The sequence below is a fragment of the Pteropus vampyrus genome, unplaced genomic scaffold (assembly GCF_000151845.1).
Source record: "Pteropus vampyrus isolate Shadow unplaced genomic scaffold, Pvam_2.0 Scaffold509, whole genome shotgun sequence".
In the NCBI taxonomy this organism is placed as follows: domain Eukaryota; kingdom Metazoa; phylum Chordata; class Mammalia; order Chiroptera; family Pteropodidae; genus Pteropus; species Pteropus vampyrus.
This window is the reverse complement of record NW_011889290.1, coordinates 1,002,185-1,017,595: the sequence shown is the minus strand read 5'-3', so window position 1 is coordinate 1,017,595 and position 15,411 is coordinate 1,002,185.

Sequence of the window (15,411 nt, the reverse complement as noted above, 5' to 3'; positions counted from 1 at the left end):
TTCTTTCTTTCTTTCTTTCTTTCTTTCTTTCTTTCTTTCTTTCTTTCTTTCTTTCTTTCTTTCTTTCTTTCTTTCTTTCTTTCTTTCTTTCTTAATAGATCTATACATCTGCTATGTTATTATTCTTCCTTTATTATTTTCAACCTAAGTTTTTCTCTTCCACCTTATCGAATTTTCCTCTATAAATTCTATCACTTATTTTCCCATCTTTCTTCTGTTATGATCATAAGTCAAATCCAAATTTATAATAAAATGCCCCATTATTTCTAAGCCAGGATTGGGGGTAATGTCAGACCAGAGCAAGAAATTTAAGAATCATTTATAAAATTATGTGTCACATGACCACAGCCTTTTGTGGATGTCTGACTGTAATAGGAGATATTTTTATTTTCTGGTTGCTGCTATTAAGTCAGCAATCAAATCCCTTTGCATATAAGACTACCACAAGCAGAGGGATGTTTTACTACAATTGAAACTTGACTCCTTGAGAGGGAAGAAAAAGTGGGTGAGAGATTTCTTTCAGAATCATATATAACTAGATAGTTGTGAATAATTATTTAAAGTTGTGACAAAAACAAAAAGCATTAAATACTAAAAAAAGCATCATAAGAATTTGTGTGAAGTTAGAGGAATCCTCACTTTATTAATGCTATCAATAAAGTCATCATAAGGACTCATTTAAAGATTATAGTGTTCAAGCCAGCAACAGTTTCCAAATGGCTGAACATCTAGGTCATAGGCCAAGGCAGGTTAATTTGAAGAGATTTACAGAGTTGAAAAAGGTTTAAGACATATGTGTGCAAAGATTTATATTTGTACATCAATGACTATATTCAGATACAGAATAATACATCAATGAGAAAACGTTCTGAAACCCTATATACTATATATGGAGAATGTCTGAGTCTTTCTTCAACATCATTCCATAAATGCCTTAATTCTTCCCACAACATGAAACAATGAGGTGGCAACAGTGCAACATATGGCTTACAGAACACAGTACAATAAGTACTAGACCATCTGTGTGCTCAAGGAAGAGAGTCACTATTTCCTAGCTAACATGCAAAACACCATGATACCATACTGCACCCACAAACTGTGTGATTATGGTGGGGAGATACTGGAAATGTGACAAAGATACCCTTAGTGAGCAGAATGCTTCATTTCCACATTTCTTTTGCTTGCATGTGATCCATGTAAAATAAAGGACTACTGATATAAGTATTTGCATGTGCATGTCTGTGTTGTGTCTGTGTGTAGCTATGGTTGTGGCTATGTCTATGGAAATTTTTAGACAGAGACCTAGCTTAGGCGCAACTATGGAGGACTAAGACTTCCAGTATGTCCTGGACTAAAAAAACGCCCCAAAATCTGGTTTGAAATACAAAATGAATCTCTTTGTTCTACTAGTGCTTACTAACAACCCATGAACATTTACCGAGTTCTTGCTATATGTCGGTCACCCAGATAAACACTGAATATACATGAATGAATGAAACAAACATTGTCCCTTTTCTCATAGTCTAAGTAGTCACTTGGTTGCTCACTTTCTTTATTTCTTTCTCCTTTAAAAGCTTCCATGAAATTTTATCCTAGATTATGACAGAAGGCTAGGGAACACAAACAGCAAAGATGTCATAAAAGACACCATAAAAACATATGAGATGCTTATCACAAACTAAAAATATTTCGATTTGAAAATCTATAAGAAGATTTCATAGGAAAATGTAGATGCATAAAGGACAGCTTGAGTTTAAGCATAATCTACCATTGGGAATTTATACCCCTCTGGATATGTCAATGAAGTAGAAGAATGTGGGGCTGTGAAGTCATCTGGGAATAAATTCATCCTCAAGGGAGACAGAGCTGGTCATTTTAGTTGTATACCAGTAACCAAGCACCCTCCCGAGAAAGAAGAAGTGGCTCTGAATATACCCTCAGGTGGGCAGGCCACATAAATCCATACCACCCAACCCATGAGAATTCATTTCTGAGCCTTGTGAAAAGAGGGACTGTGATCATAGGTGAAGACACTGTCTTCATGAAGAGACCGTGGGATCCAGTGCTCAGTGACCAAGTGCAGTAGAGAGTGCATAGATGTAGGAAGCACAGAGTGTCTTTGGCAATAAAAGGATCAAAGAGCACACAGTATGCTTTTGCATTTTGAGGGCTGGTGGTTGTAGGCACAATTGAAAATGACATTGCTGGCTTAAACATCAGTGTTATCCCTGAGTACCACTTTCAAATGTTCTTCTTGAAGAGATCTTGCTATGGGCAGAATTATGTCTGCCTCCACAATTTATGTGTCGAGGTCCTCACCCTCAGTACCTCTAAATTTGACTATATTTGGAGATAGGATCTTTGTAAAGGCCATTATGGTAAAACGAGGTCACATGAGTGGGTCCTAATTTGATATAACTGTCTCCTTGAAAGAGAAAATGGATGCACATACACAGAGCAAGAGACAACAATGTGAGAAAACAATGAGAAGGCGGCCATATACAGGCCAAGGTGTGGGGCCAATGTTGCCAACACCTTGATCTCAGATTTCCAGCCTCCAGAACTGTGAGAAAATAAATTTCTATTATTTAAGCCACCTAGTCTGTGGTATTTTGTTATGGTAGTTCAAGCAAACTAATACAGACCATGGTAAGAATAAAAGGTTAGAAAAGAGTTAGAGGATTCTTTACGAGTACCCGTGAAAGAAGTCTCTGAACCTGCCAAAATAACTCGGTATTTTCAGGGAAGGCTCAAGGATGAGCATAATGTAGGTGGAAATATGTGCTGTTTACAAGCACCAATAGAAGTTAATGTTCATTTTCTTTCATAGTCTCTCAAGGTTTTAATTAAAAAAATCTGAAGTATATTTTCTAGAGTTTAGGAAAAAAAAGATTAATCCTTGCCTATTATTTTGTAGCTGTCCTAAGTTCCTTTTGTGATTTAGCTCATGCAAATTTTGAAGAGCATGGAGAACATTCTTTTAGCATAACAATACTAATAATGTATTGATGACTTATTTTGTAGCAAGCATAGCACAAGGAATTTTGCATGGATGATTTTTAATTTGAAAAACAAACAAACTTGTAACATAGAAATTGGTATTCCTCAAATTTAAAGGTAGAGAAACTGAGGTTCAGAGAGGCCAGTGTCTTGTCCAAAATCATACCATGAGAGGTGCCAGATTGATAGCTTGTCTCAGGTGAGTCTGGCTGCAAATACCTGTTCTTCCTACTACATTGTAATCCTTTCCAAATTGCCATCTATGTATAGGAAAAAACTATTCCAGTGGTTATACCGGTACTTGATACTTGGTGATATTTGTCAAAAGGTTTGAGACCCCAGGCTGAGAAAACTAGGAGAGAGGAAATTGAAGCAGGAAGCTGAAAATTTTTCATCAGAATCCAAAATGCACTTGGCAGAGCAGAACAAAGAGGCTGACCACAGAAATACACCAAGTCTTTTGTTCTGGCAATGCTGGTGGCCATGGATGCAGCTTTGTCCTCAAAAACAGCATTTTTCCCAACCTCTGGACCCATGGTTTCCATCAGCCTCAGCTGCCAAGACAACAGGAAACAGATTATAAGATATTTGTTCTTTGCCCCACAAGGTCATCTGTTATGTCACCGGAAGGTCTTGAGGAACGGTCAATTAAAGCTTAAGCACCCCCTGGAATTAAACATTTGAGCTCAGAAGTCTCAGAGAACTAGTCTCATTGAAAATGAGGGAAGTTTAATTATTTTTGAAAGCTAACAGAAGTCCAGGATGTGAGGATGTTTTCTTTTTTGTGTGCATGACAAGCAATCATGGGGGAAGATTGTGTGAGTTTAGAGGAGGGAAGAAAGGTAGTTACTATTTTGGTGCCTGACAGTAGAAACATAGACACACAGAGGAGACTAACCCTCCTTGAAGTTGCTGATCAGAGGTCATGCCAGAGGCTGTGGGGAGTGGCTTTAGGATGGGCTTTGCTTGGGAAAGCCTTGAGGTGATAGTGCCAGAAGGAGGGCACACCTCTGCTTTCTTTGATTTTCTTTCCTGTAGAGGTTGGGGTATGTGGAGAGAAGGGCAAAGAAGTTGGTAGAAGGATCAGGATATAACTTCTCTGTATGAAAGCATTAGTGTAATCAAGAAATGACCTGTGGTTAGTTTCATGGAAGGGTGTGTGGCTGTGTGTGTGTGTGTGTGTGTGTGTGTGTTGTGTAGCAACACATGGCAGAAATTAATTTTTTTGTTGTTGCAATGATTTGCTCATGCGAGAAGCTATTGAAATTTTAGTAAAATGATTAAAATTGTTTCTAAACCAGTTAAGCACAAAATCTAAAAAAAAAAAAAGAAATTTCAAAAAGTTGGAAAGAAAATTGAATGACTTGAGTGATGTCTAGAAGACAACACACCCAGAACTGTTCATAAGGTTTCACCTCTACCAAGGATTTTGCAGGATTTATCTTATGTTTCTTCTCACTGTACAACTGGAAAAACTGAAAAATAGAACATGCTGCTCTACTTTCTAGCTTATGTTCTTTTCAATCTTTCTCCATTCTTCAATTCTGTGCAGATATTATTCTAGCTTAGCTATAAAAAAGTACGTTAGAAAATTATATATATATTTTCAATTCTATATGGGTTTGCAATATAGAAGAAAGATGCAACATGACTATTAGGTGATATAGTTACAGGGATATAAAGTACAGCATAGAGAATAAAGTCAATAATGATGTGAAAACTATATGGTATCAGGTGGGTACTAGACTTACCCGGGAGATCACTTTGTAAGTTATATAAATGTCTAACCACTATGCTGTGCACAAGAAACTAATATAATATTAAATGTCAACTGTAACTGAAAAATAAAAAATTAAAGTCACTATCTATTAAAAGTTGACATTCCACTGGTTACAAGAGTCTAATGAGAACACATAGTTGGAAAAGGCTTCCTGAGTGAATCTCAAGTGAATCACTGAGAGAAAATGTAGAACTTGAGCTAGATAGAAAGTAAGTTTGGACAAGGGAAAAGAAAGAAAATGGAACTCAAGATTCAGGTGGGTGATCTGTATGGCACACAGAAGACTATTGTGGAGAATAGGTCCAATGTTCACAGATGGGTGACATAATTAATGATGACGATGGTAAAAAAGTTCAGTGAAAAATACACGGCATGAGCATCATAAAATTTTTAAACAAATTCTATATCTTCAGTCGTTTTGTCCTATAATCAGGATTAATATGAATAATATTTTCAGAGGGCATAGGCCAGCTCCAGAGGAAAAGTTGAGGGTTGTTTCTTCAGACATCTGCTTTATCAGAAGCTCTCTCCTGTTGGGATGCCACTCTGCACACATTATGATAGTCTATCCCACCTGGCAATGGCAGATTTCTGGGCCCTAACTTTTGGAATTTGGCAGACGACAGCACTGTGGCAATTTACAAGGTGAAGAACCATGAATACCTAGTTTAACCCGGAAAGCTATAGTCTTTCTATTTCTCAGCCCAGATTAAATCTGGAAGCAGTGTATCATTTATTTCTTTAGGTTGCTTAGAGCACTTCAATCCTCTCAAATATTCTTTGGGTAGTTATTTACTGAAAAACTCAAAAGATGGCTGAGAGTGGTGCAATCTATTTTCTAATTAATACAATTTATTTCCTGAAGGCTTTGAGCAAAAAACCTTGGGAATTTTGGTAAAAAATTTAAAAAATATAATTTCTTATAAATTATAATTCATATAATCTCTGATAAAGAATAGTTCACAATATGGTTGATAATACCCTCTCTCATCTATCTATCCATCCATCCATCCATCCATCCATCCATCCATCCATCCATCCATCCATCCATCTATTTATCTATCTATATAATTTACTAATTTTTGGTCAAATATTTCTTGTAGAAACAGTTGTTGAGAAACTGTAACACATTTTTCTCAAAAAAAACAAAGCTAAAATGGTTATGTTTCAAGTTAATCCATAGACTTAATCTACAAAGCAATTGATTTTGAGTATTGGTAGTACTATCTATACTAATCAGTGTTTGACGCATATGGATGCTTATGAATACCATATTTTCATTCTTTCTTGTTCCCACTCATTCACAGTAAACTCTTTTAAAGAAATAAGAAAGGAACTCATGTCTATTGCAGTTTGACTATATAAAAGTACTTGTACTCATTAATCTCATAAATTCCACCAAATCTTATAGAGTAGTAATCTCCCATTTACCAAATTGGGTTACTCATTATTTCTACAGCAAAACGAGATATGAGTTCCAAGGTGCAATGCCAAGAGCAATTCTCCCTCCTTTAGTAGAACTAAGGATTCTTTCTATTTCTCAATGCCTCTGGAGACAAGTCTAAGGACATATTCTCTCCATGAGACATCCAGGATCAGGAAGGGGACATTGGTAAGCCACATGCACAAAGGCTGTATCAGCTACATATTACAGAAGGTAGAAAATGAACTCTGTCCTGATTTCTCTCCATTATAAGTCTATATGTGGAATAACATATCCTTTATTCTCCATTGATATGGAATCAGTTTTGCCACCAAATAAAAAAATATCTTAATTATTGAGCATTTTCCTGGAATTATTTAGAGGAAAATATATTATCTTCATTTTTGGACATATAAGCAAATCTTTCAGTGCCCTCTACCCACAATGAACCCATAAACATGCCCCAAAGAGAGCCAGCTATAAATATATGCCAGGTTCAGTGACATTCTAAGTCATTTTATGATAACATCAATCAGATAAAAACTCTTTTATTTTTCCTTTTAACTATTCCCTCCCTAACCACTCCTTGATCATGCCTAGGTTGGAAAACTGGTAAACAAAGTGAGGAAATAGAGAAGAACCAAGCCCAATTTCCTCTACTCTTACGCCACCACCATTGTAAGGCAGCCCCCAGCTCACTCGGCTGGGGGAATGGGACTAAAGATTTAATGTAGCATCAAGTCTAGAGTCCTGTTTCTCATTTGAACTGAGCATTGTAATTGCCTGATTAAGTTTGCTTCTTACCTTAACAGTATTGGTGGGATTTCCTATTACAAAACAGTGAGCAGAAAGTTATGGAGATGGCCTGATTTTTTTTCATCCAGGAGCAGGGAAGGACTACCTTTAAACCTCATCGAACAGGTTTAAATGGGTAATAGAAGAACAAAAATAAAATTGCTTTTATGACTACTTACCTAAGTGTTGCTTTTCAATATACCGGTTATACAGTTATCAAAATGCTTCTTTGTCTTTCAAGTTCACCAAGTTCACTTACAATTATTTCACTAAATAACATGGAGCAGATTCACAGTGAAAACCTGAAGCAGAAAAAACCCATTTAGACTTAACTGTTTGAAAAAAAAAAAATCTCCTGGGTAGTGGGTCCATCTCTTTTTTCTTGTATGGTCTTCCTTGTTTTCTCTTATTTGAGGCTTCCTGGGTGATTCTGATACCTTTCATTCCTTCTTGTCTATACAGGGAGCATTTTGCCAGATCTTTAACCATGACTTTTGTTCTGAATCCATGATAAGCCCAACCCTCTGCTTCCTTCAACTTGGACTGCCTTGCCTCCATGGGAGGTGAAAAGGAAATCAGTTTCTGCCATTCTGCATGTCAAAGGAGGTTTGTTTACCTTACTAGTAAAGTCAATAGAGAGCTGACTTCCTGCCAAAGACTGAATTCTGGGACAACTGCAAAGCTGATAATAGCATTGGTTATAGGCAATTGTTCTGAAAAATATGCTAACGGTGTACCTGATAACTTCTTTTCCCTGTAAACTTGCCTATTGAGGAGGATGTGTGGGGATTCAATGGACCAGGGAGATTTAGGTTGCACTTCGCCCACTGCCCTGCTCAAAAGAATCTTTTGGTCTCACCAGTTTGGGAACCATACTGTGGAAATACACTGAGGATCCTGGAGAGAAGTGCTTTGGGAGACTACACTGCCCTTTCCTGACCCAGGACCCATGACTACACCCATTCAGGAGATGAGTTGAGAGGAGTTCACAATCAAGACAGGTCTGAGGTTCCCAGTGAATTTTCTCTAATGCGCCTTTGTTATTTTGACAAACTCCGTTCACAGAACAGGATGACTCCATTTTTTCCTGACTCTCAGTGAGATTAGCCAACTCAAGCCTCATGTTGGCCGTTAAGGTTTAAACTATGTTCTTGTAGCATATCAACTTTGTCCTGTTGGGATCCTGACCACACTTATAATTTGTTGCTTAATATCTATCTTTCCAGAAGGATGTCAGGGAAGAAAAGGGCCTTTTCCCTTGGCCATTCATGGCATTTCCTATATCTGCCACTTAGTAATGCTCAAATAATATTAAATAAATGACTTTGGAAATGGTGCTACAATGCTCGGAGTATGGCATATTTACAGTTGCTGCCTCTTGTTTAGCAACTGGTTGAGTGTAAGAAACGAGTTTAGAGTCCAGGTTTCTGGATTCCTGTCCCTGTTTGTGTGTGTGTGTGTGTGTGTGTGTGTGTGTGTGTGTGTGCGCGTGCGCACGCGTGTGCCAATCCCTACCACATTCTGTTGCCCTCCAGTTCTCTTCCAAGTAAGTGGTAAACTGGTAAACATGACATATCTCCAGAAAATTATATGAATAAATGGAGAGGAGTGAATTAACCAGAATATTTTTAAACAGCATACATCATTTCCCTCACTGTAAACACTATACACAGAGCTACAAGGAGAAGAAGAAAGCAATGTGCCTACTGCAGCAATAACTATTGTAGGGCAGCAACGTTACTAAAAGAATAAAACAACATATAATAGATACATTTAAATGCAGCTAGGACAAAAAAAGTTCTCCATAGACATAAGCGTTTTGGTAAAAAACCAAATACTAAAAAATCAAGAGGAAAAAACTAATCGTCGTATGCCAATCTCTTCCTGCAATTGGCCTCAACATTCTGACTTGACCATGGAGAATGAGACCTATGTAAAACCAAAGGCACAAATGCTGAAATACAGCGTTTCCACACAGGAGCAACCTGATGTCCCATTGATTTGGATCCTCCAGAATCTTAACAAATGTGATGCAGCAGAGATTAAAAAGAACTCAGGGATTTTTGTCTCAGAGTACACAGTCCATCTCTCTCTTCTTGAATCATTCACATATGAAAATAACCATTAAAAAAAGACTTTTTTTCTTCTGTAGCAACTGAACAAGATTGACTCAAATAAAAATCATGAATATAGAGGACAATCTAGTGATGGCCAGAGGGGAGGGGAATTGGGGGACTAGGAGAAAAGAGTGAAGGGTTAAAGAAGTACAAATTAGTACTTGATAGATTGTCACGGGGAAGGGGAGCATGATGTAGGGAATACAGTTAACGTTAATGTAATGGCTAGGTGTAGAGCCAGGGGAGAGAAAAAGCAACCAGGGGGATTATTTTATAAAGTATATAAATATCTAACTAATGTACTGTATACTTCAAACTAATAATAAAAATAATTATTAAAATAAAGAATAAAATACAAAATTCAGTTTGTGGGGAAAAAACAAACAAACAAAAAAAACAACTCTTTTCCAAAGATGACAACGCAGGCATAAGTATTTGAAAAACACCATTGCTTGACCTGTAAAATCTATTTATCAATGGTTGGAAGGGAAAGGAGATGAGTATAAGCAAGCATTCAATGCCAGCTGTGCCTCAGGCACTTTAACACATATGTCGTTTAATTCTTGTAACTCTTGTGAGGTTTTCTTCTTTTAAATAATTTCCACATTTTATAATACAGCAAATAAAATCAGGTAGAGTAAGTAGCCTTACCTAGGTAGCAGAGTGGGATTTAAACTCCGACTCCTGACATCCAAATGCAGCTTCACTCTATCCAGGACTCAATGATAGATGGCCCTGGAAAGGCACAGGCTGGGCCTAAACTTGGCCTGCAGCTGAACTCGTCAGGACTGTGCCACTGGACACCTACTGCACAAAACCATGCTAATAAGACCGGGAGACTTAAGAGTTTTGCTTAGTACATAGAAATAGACACAGAAAGGCAGCCAAAATGGGAAGACAAAGAAGCAGAAACCATATGAAAAAGCAGAACATAGATCATGGAAAAATGGAGTCAAGCAATGTCACAGATGCATGTTCAAAATACTGGTTATAAAGATGCTCAATGAAATTAAGAGAAGAGTAGATGAATTCAATGATAACTTTAATAAAGAGATAAATAAAGGAAATAGACATACAACCTCAGGAATCTCAGAGAGTCCCACCAAAAAATGAACCCAAAAAAGTCCATGTCAAGACACATCATAATTAAAATGCCAAAGGTTAAATATAAAGAGAGAATCTTAAAAGTAGCAAGAGAAAAGCAGTTAGTTTCCTACAAGGGAACTTCCATAAAGGCTGGCAGTCGATTTCTCAAAAGAAACTTTGCAGGACAGAGGGCTTGGCACAAAATATTCAAAGTATTGAAAACCCAGGGTCCACAACCAAGGATACTTCATTTAGATCGAAGGGCAGATAAAGAGCTTCCTACACAAAAATAAGCTAAAGGAATTCATCAATGCTAAGCCAGTAGTACAGAAATTGTTTGAGGTACTTCTTTAAGAAGAAAAAAACATGTATGAAAATCATAAATAAAGAATGGAAATAATTACATATTTATCAACAAGTACCTCAAATGGAAGAGTTGAGTGCTCCAATCAAAAATTAGAGAACCTAAATGGATAAGAAAATAAGACCCCTACATATGCTGTCTACAAGGAACTCACTTCAGATTAAAAGACACACACAGATTAAAATGAAGGGGATGGAGAAAGATATTGCCTTGATGGACCTAGAGAGTATTGTGCTGAATGAAGTGAGTCAGACAGAGAATGACAAATACCATATGATTTCACGTACATGTGGAATCTAAAGACAAAAACAAAACAAACTCAGATACAGAAACTATTTTGAGGGCTACTAGATGGGATGGGGTTGGGGGAATGGTGACAAAGGGCAAAGGGATTAAGAAGTACAAGTGGATAGATACAAAATAGTCATGGAGATATAAAGTATAGCATAAGGAAAATAGTCAACAATGTTGTAAAAAATATGTAAGGGGGAAGAAGTGTACCTGATTTAGTGGGGTGACCACTTCGTGAGTATAAATATCTCTAATCACTATGTTGTACAACTGAAATTAATGTTATTGTATGCCAACTATAATTAAAAAAATACTCATTGAATTGTACAGTGTAAACATGAGCAACTTATAGTCTATTCTACTTCAATAAAGCTGGGAGAAAAATAGTTAAGATGGTAATTGTGTATTTCACCACAATTTAAAAAAAGCAAAAAGCACCTCTGGGCAACCTCCTCAAAGGGATTGGTTATGTCAGTTGTTCCCAACTATGGTTCCTGGATTGTATTATGGAAGAACTACTTTTGGTATGTAAAAGAGACCTTTATTAATCCTAGACTCTGCACTGATAGCTTTATATCTTAAACTATTTTAATTAGAGAATCCTATTTTTAGGAACTACCAATGAATTTTACAATATTTTATTGTGGTAAATATTTAGGTTAAGAATAAAAGGTTAAGAATGAAAAAAAGTTTCTTATTTTATCTTTGTTTAAAATTTTTTTTTACATAATCTTTTTGCCTGTGTGTATTTTAACCCTTAGCTGTCCATAATCAGTGAAAGGAATGCTGCCTTCTGGTAGTCATTTCATTTTTCTTTAAGCATCTCTCCCTTGTCTTTGGTTGAGAGGAGGCAATATAACACTAGAGTGGGGGAGTTCATGGGGATGGGCTGTGACTCTCTGGCCCCCTTTATCCTTCCCTTGTACCTGAGCCCCTCTTTGTCTCTGTTCTTCCATGTTCTCCAACTCCATCTGCCTGGTCTCTCCTGTTACTGAAAGGATGTGATCTCATAGCTTCAGAAAACCCATCTATGCACAATACCAAGGACTAATATGCTATCCCTCCCAGGGACTCCATATTTTAAAACAAGGACTGTTGCACAGCAGTGTGAATATAAGAGTTCTCCTCAGGCTCTTAAGGAAGTGTCTTCAGACTTTCAGTCAATTCCTTCCCTGAAAACTTCTTCAGAAAATTTAATGACAATCACAGCAGCCGAAATCTTGGAAAGAGAAATGTCTGCACCCATTCCTGGATGCTTTCCATTGAAGGTTGTGCAGGTCTTCTCTCAGGTGGGTTGACAGCCAAGCAAGTCCACTCTTCAGAGGTGAATTCTAACCATTTTTCTTTTCTTCTTTTATTTGTCTTGTCCTTTTTCTAACTGCTGTTTTGCCGCAAGACAAATCACATAGGATTCCCTAAGCCTTTGGAAATGTAAAATGAAGCCATGAGCAGAGCCTATGTCAGGCAAAGTTGAGAAATGAAAGGGCCGAATGGGCCTGAGAGCACACAGGGGCAGCCCTCATGGGGGCGTGTGCACAAGAGTGTCTGCCTGGCTCCAAGGCAGTGAGAGTGGATGACTAGGGCAGTGGTCATGCATCAGATATAACTGATAATGACTTTCAACTAGACTTAGGAATGAAACAATCCTCAGGAATCCAGAACCCTTACTGCTGGAAGAATTCTGAATAAACAGCAGCAACACCTAGATGCGTGGGTGGCAATTAATTACAGCAGTCAGTGAGTTCTACTTGCAGGATCTGTTCTATTCCTTTGTTCCTTGTCCTCACCCTTTGGTGTGGTTTCCCCAGGATTTTTTTTTTTCTTCCTGGAGCTTGAGTTATGTACACACGCACATAGTAGGACAAATGCCAACAAGTTGACTTCAGGTTTTGCATCCCCTTCATGAATGGCAGAGGACCAGGAATCCATCATCCTGAGTACTAGATCTGGCTTGAATGTTTATTGGCCATGTGAGCTTTGACATTTAACTTCTGTTTCTTGATTGAAAAAAAGCAGACAATGATGTCTGTTTTACCTATTTCACATATGTATGAAAGTATTTTATCATCTTCCACAAATGTTAAAGCTCTTAGGGAGTGGGGTTGCTGATGGTTGTGCTAAAAGTTTTGAACAGTGAGTTCCAAATTCATAGACTTAGCTTATGCCGGGTAAAATTAAAGCACTTATTTTTCCAAAGGGAGGAAAATGCTTTACACACACACACACACACACACACACACACACACACACACACACACACACACACTCTCACATATATACATATATGTTTTGAAGACTATTAGATATTGCTTATGGCTCTTAAAATTAAGTTTGAATTTAGGAAGACAATCTTTTAGTATTGAAAAAACTTTGTTTAAAAATCAAGGGTAGAAAGCACTTAAGCAAAACACATTTGTGATTTAATTGAACTACAAACACTTTAAAACTAGAGCATCCTGGGGTCTAGTCAGATTTATCTTTTTTTCAGTTTAAGACGTGTCTGTCACCGTTGAGCATTTTGTATGGTATGTGTGCATCTCTTGAGTGACAAGTAGGCCCCTTCTCCTATTTTGGTCACTGATTGCAGTCTCTTCTTTCAGAATCTCTCCAAATATTGGGCCCAAGTTTCATATCTCATCATTTAGAGTGGTTTACATACAGAGAGATTAGGTATTTCCCCTAAATTGCAGATGGCACAACTTAAGTCTACTATCCAATAGTCATCTCCAACTCCTAATTAGTTATTGGGAACAACAGCTCAGACATGCACAAAGAAACTAATACCTCAAAAATAAAATAGCAAACTAAATGTGTGACATTTAAATATGAATTTTAGTCACTTTGTTTTTTTTATTTGTTATTTTTTTATTTTATTTTATTAGTTTCAAGTATACAGTACATTGGTTAGACAGTTACATGGTTTATAAAATGATCTCCCTAATTGCTCTTTCTCTCCTCTAGCTTTCCACATAGCCATTACATTAATGCTAACTGCATTCCCTATGCCGTGCTCCCCATCTCTGTGACCATCTATCAACTACTAATTTGTTTTTCAAAAAAAAATCCATCACTTTGAGCCCAGCACAGCCTCCCACAAGGACTGCAGTTCTTTCTTTTCCCTTCTTCTATCCATTGTTGACTTACATTTCTGGAGCACAAGGCTCTGCAGTTTACTTTTTTCATTACTCACAGCTCTTATAATTGAAATTTGCATACAGTAGATACTTAATATGCCCTTGTTGATTAGTGAATTAATATGCCTACCATTTAGAGAATAGTTAATATAAATCTGGCAAAGTGTTGGATCACTTATACATATTTCCTTACTTATACTCAGAACTGCCTTAATGGAATAGATGATAGCAGATAAGGAAACTGAACTTGGGTTAGTTTATTTTCCCAGGGGCCATACAGCTAGGGAATGGCAAAATCTGGGCTTCCCCCACCTCCCATTTTTTATTGTTGTTGTTGCAGTTCTGATACCACATAGAAATTGCAAATATTATTTGGCTCTATTTCTACCATGTCCTTGAGTACTCCAGAGAAATGATGAAATGGCTGGGAGAGGATTGTCAGAGTAGAACCTGTAGAGCAGCCTCTAAGTTCCTTTCTGTGCCTGTATAAGTAATTAATATCTTGATTTCCAGGCATTGTCTCTTCTGTAGTTTTTGAACCATGACCCTGGAACATTTGGGCTGCAGAGATATGCTTCAATGGTCCTGGAATCATTCTCTTCCCCTTTAATTTTGAAAAGCACATTTTTTAGCTGGTTGAAAGCCATGGAAAAGAACATGCATCCTCAAATGCATCATTCATTTGCCAATGCAATGGCTTTGGCTACTAATTTAAGTCTTTTTTTAAAAAAAAAGACTTAAAATTGCCTTCTCCCAACAACTGTATTTACAATTTGACTTGTTATCTATAAATCAGTGATTAAAAAGCGTGATCCTGCATTGATCTTGTTTTAAGCAGAGGTCTGTGGATGCCCAAGCCCATAAAGTCATGTGGGCAGCTAACCCAGTGGTCCAAGTTAAAGGCCAGGAAAAGCCCAGAGCATCTTCTTGGGGTAGGAATTCATCAATGTGTAATCATTTTCTAATAATAACTGAACCCAACACTGTGCATATTTCTAATATCTTGTTATAGGTTCTTTTAAACACAGTTAGGAATGTTTTAGTTTTTGTCTGACTATGATATATAGAACAAATTTTGAGATAAGGATATTTTCATTCTAATATTTATAAGTGATAATTTTCACCACTTTCTATTTTTATCACTTCCTAATTTTTTCTTAAAATTAGAAATAGATTATTAGTTAAAAACTGAAAATATTTTTAAATTGAAAATAAATGTGAAGGATTGACCAGACTCAAGATCAATAACAAATTATACTACACAGCACTAACTGATGTTTCAATTGTGTCCAATTGTGTTCAGTTTTATATTTGTTATTGTTAAGATGACAATACTAGCCAAAGAAATCTACAGATTCAATACAATCTTCATCCAAATTCCATTTTCTTTTGCAAAATGAAAAATCCCATCCTAAAATTCA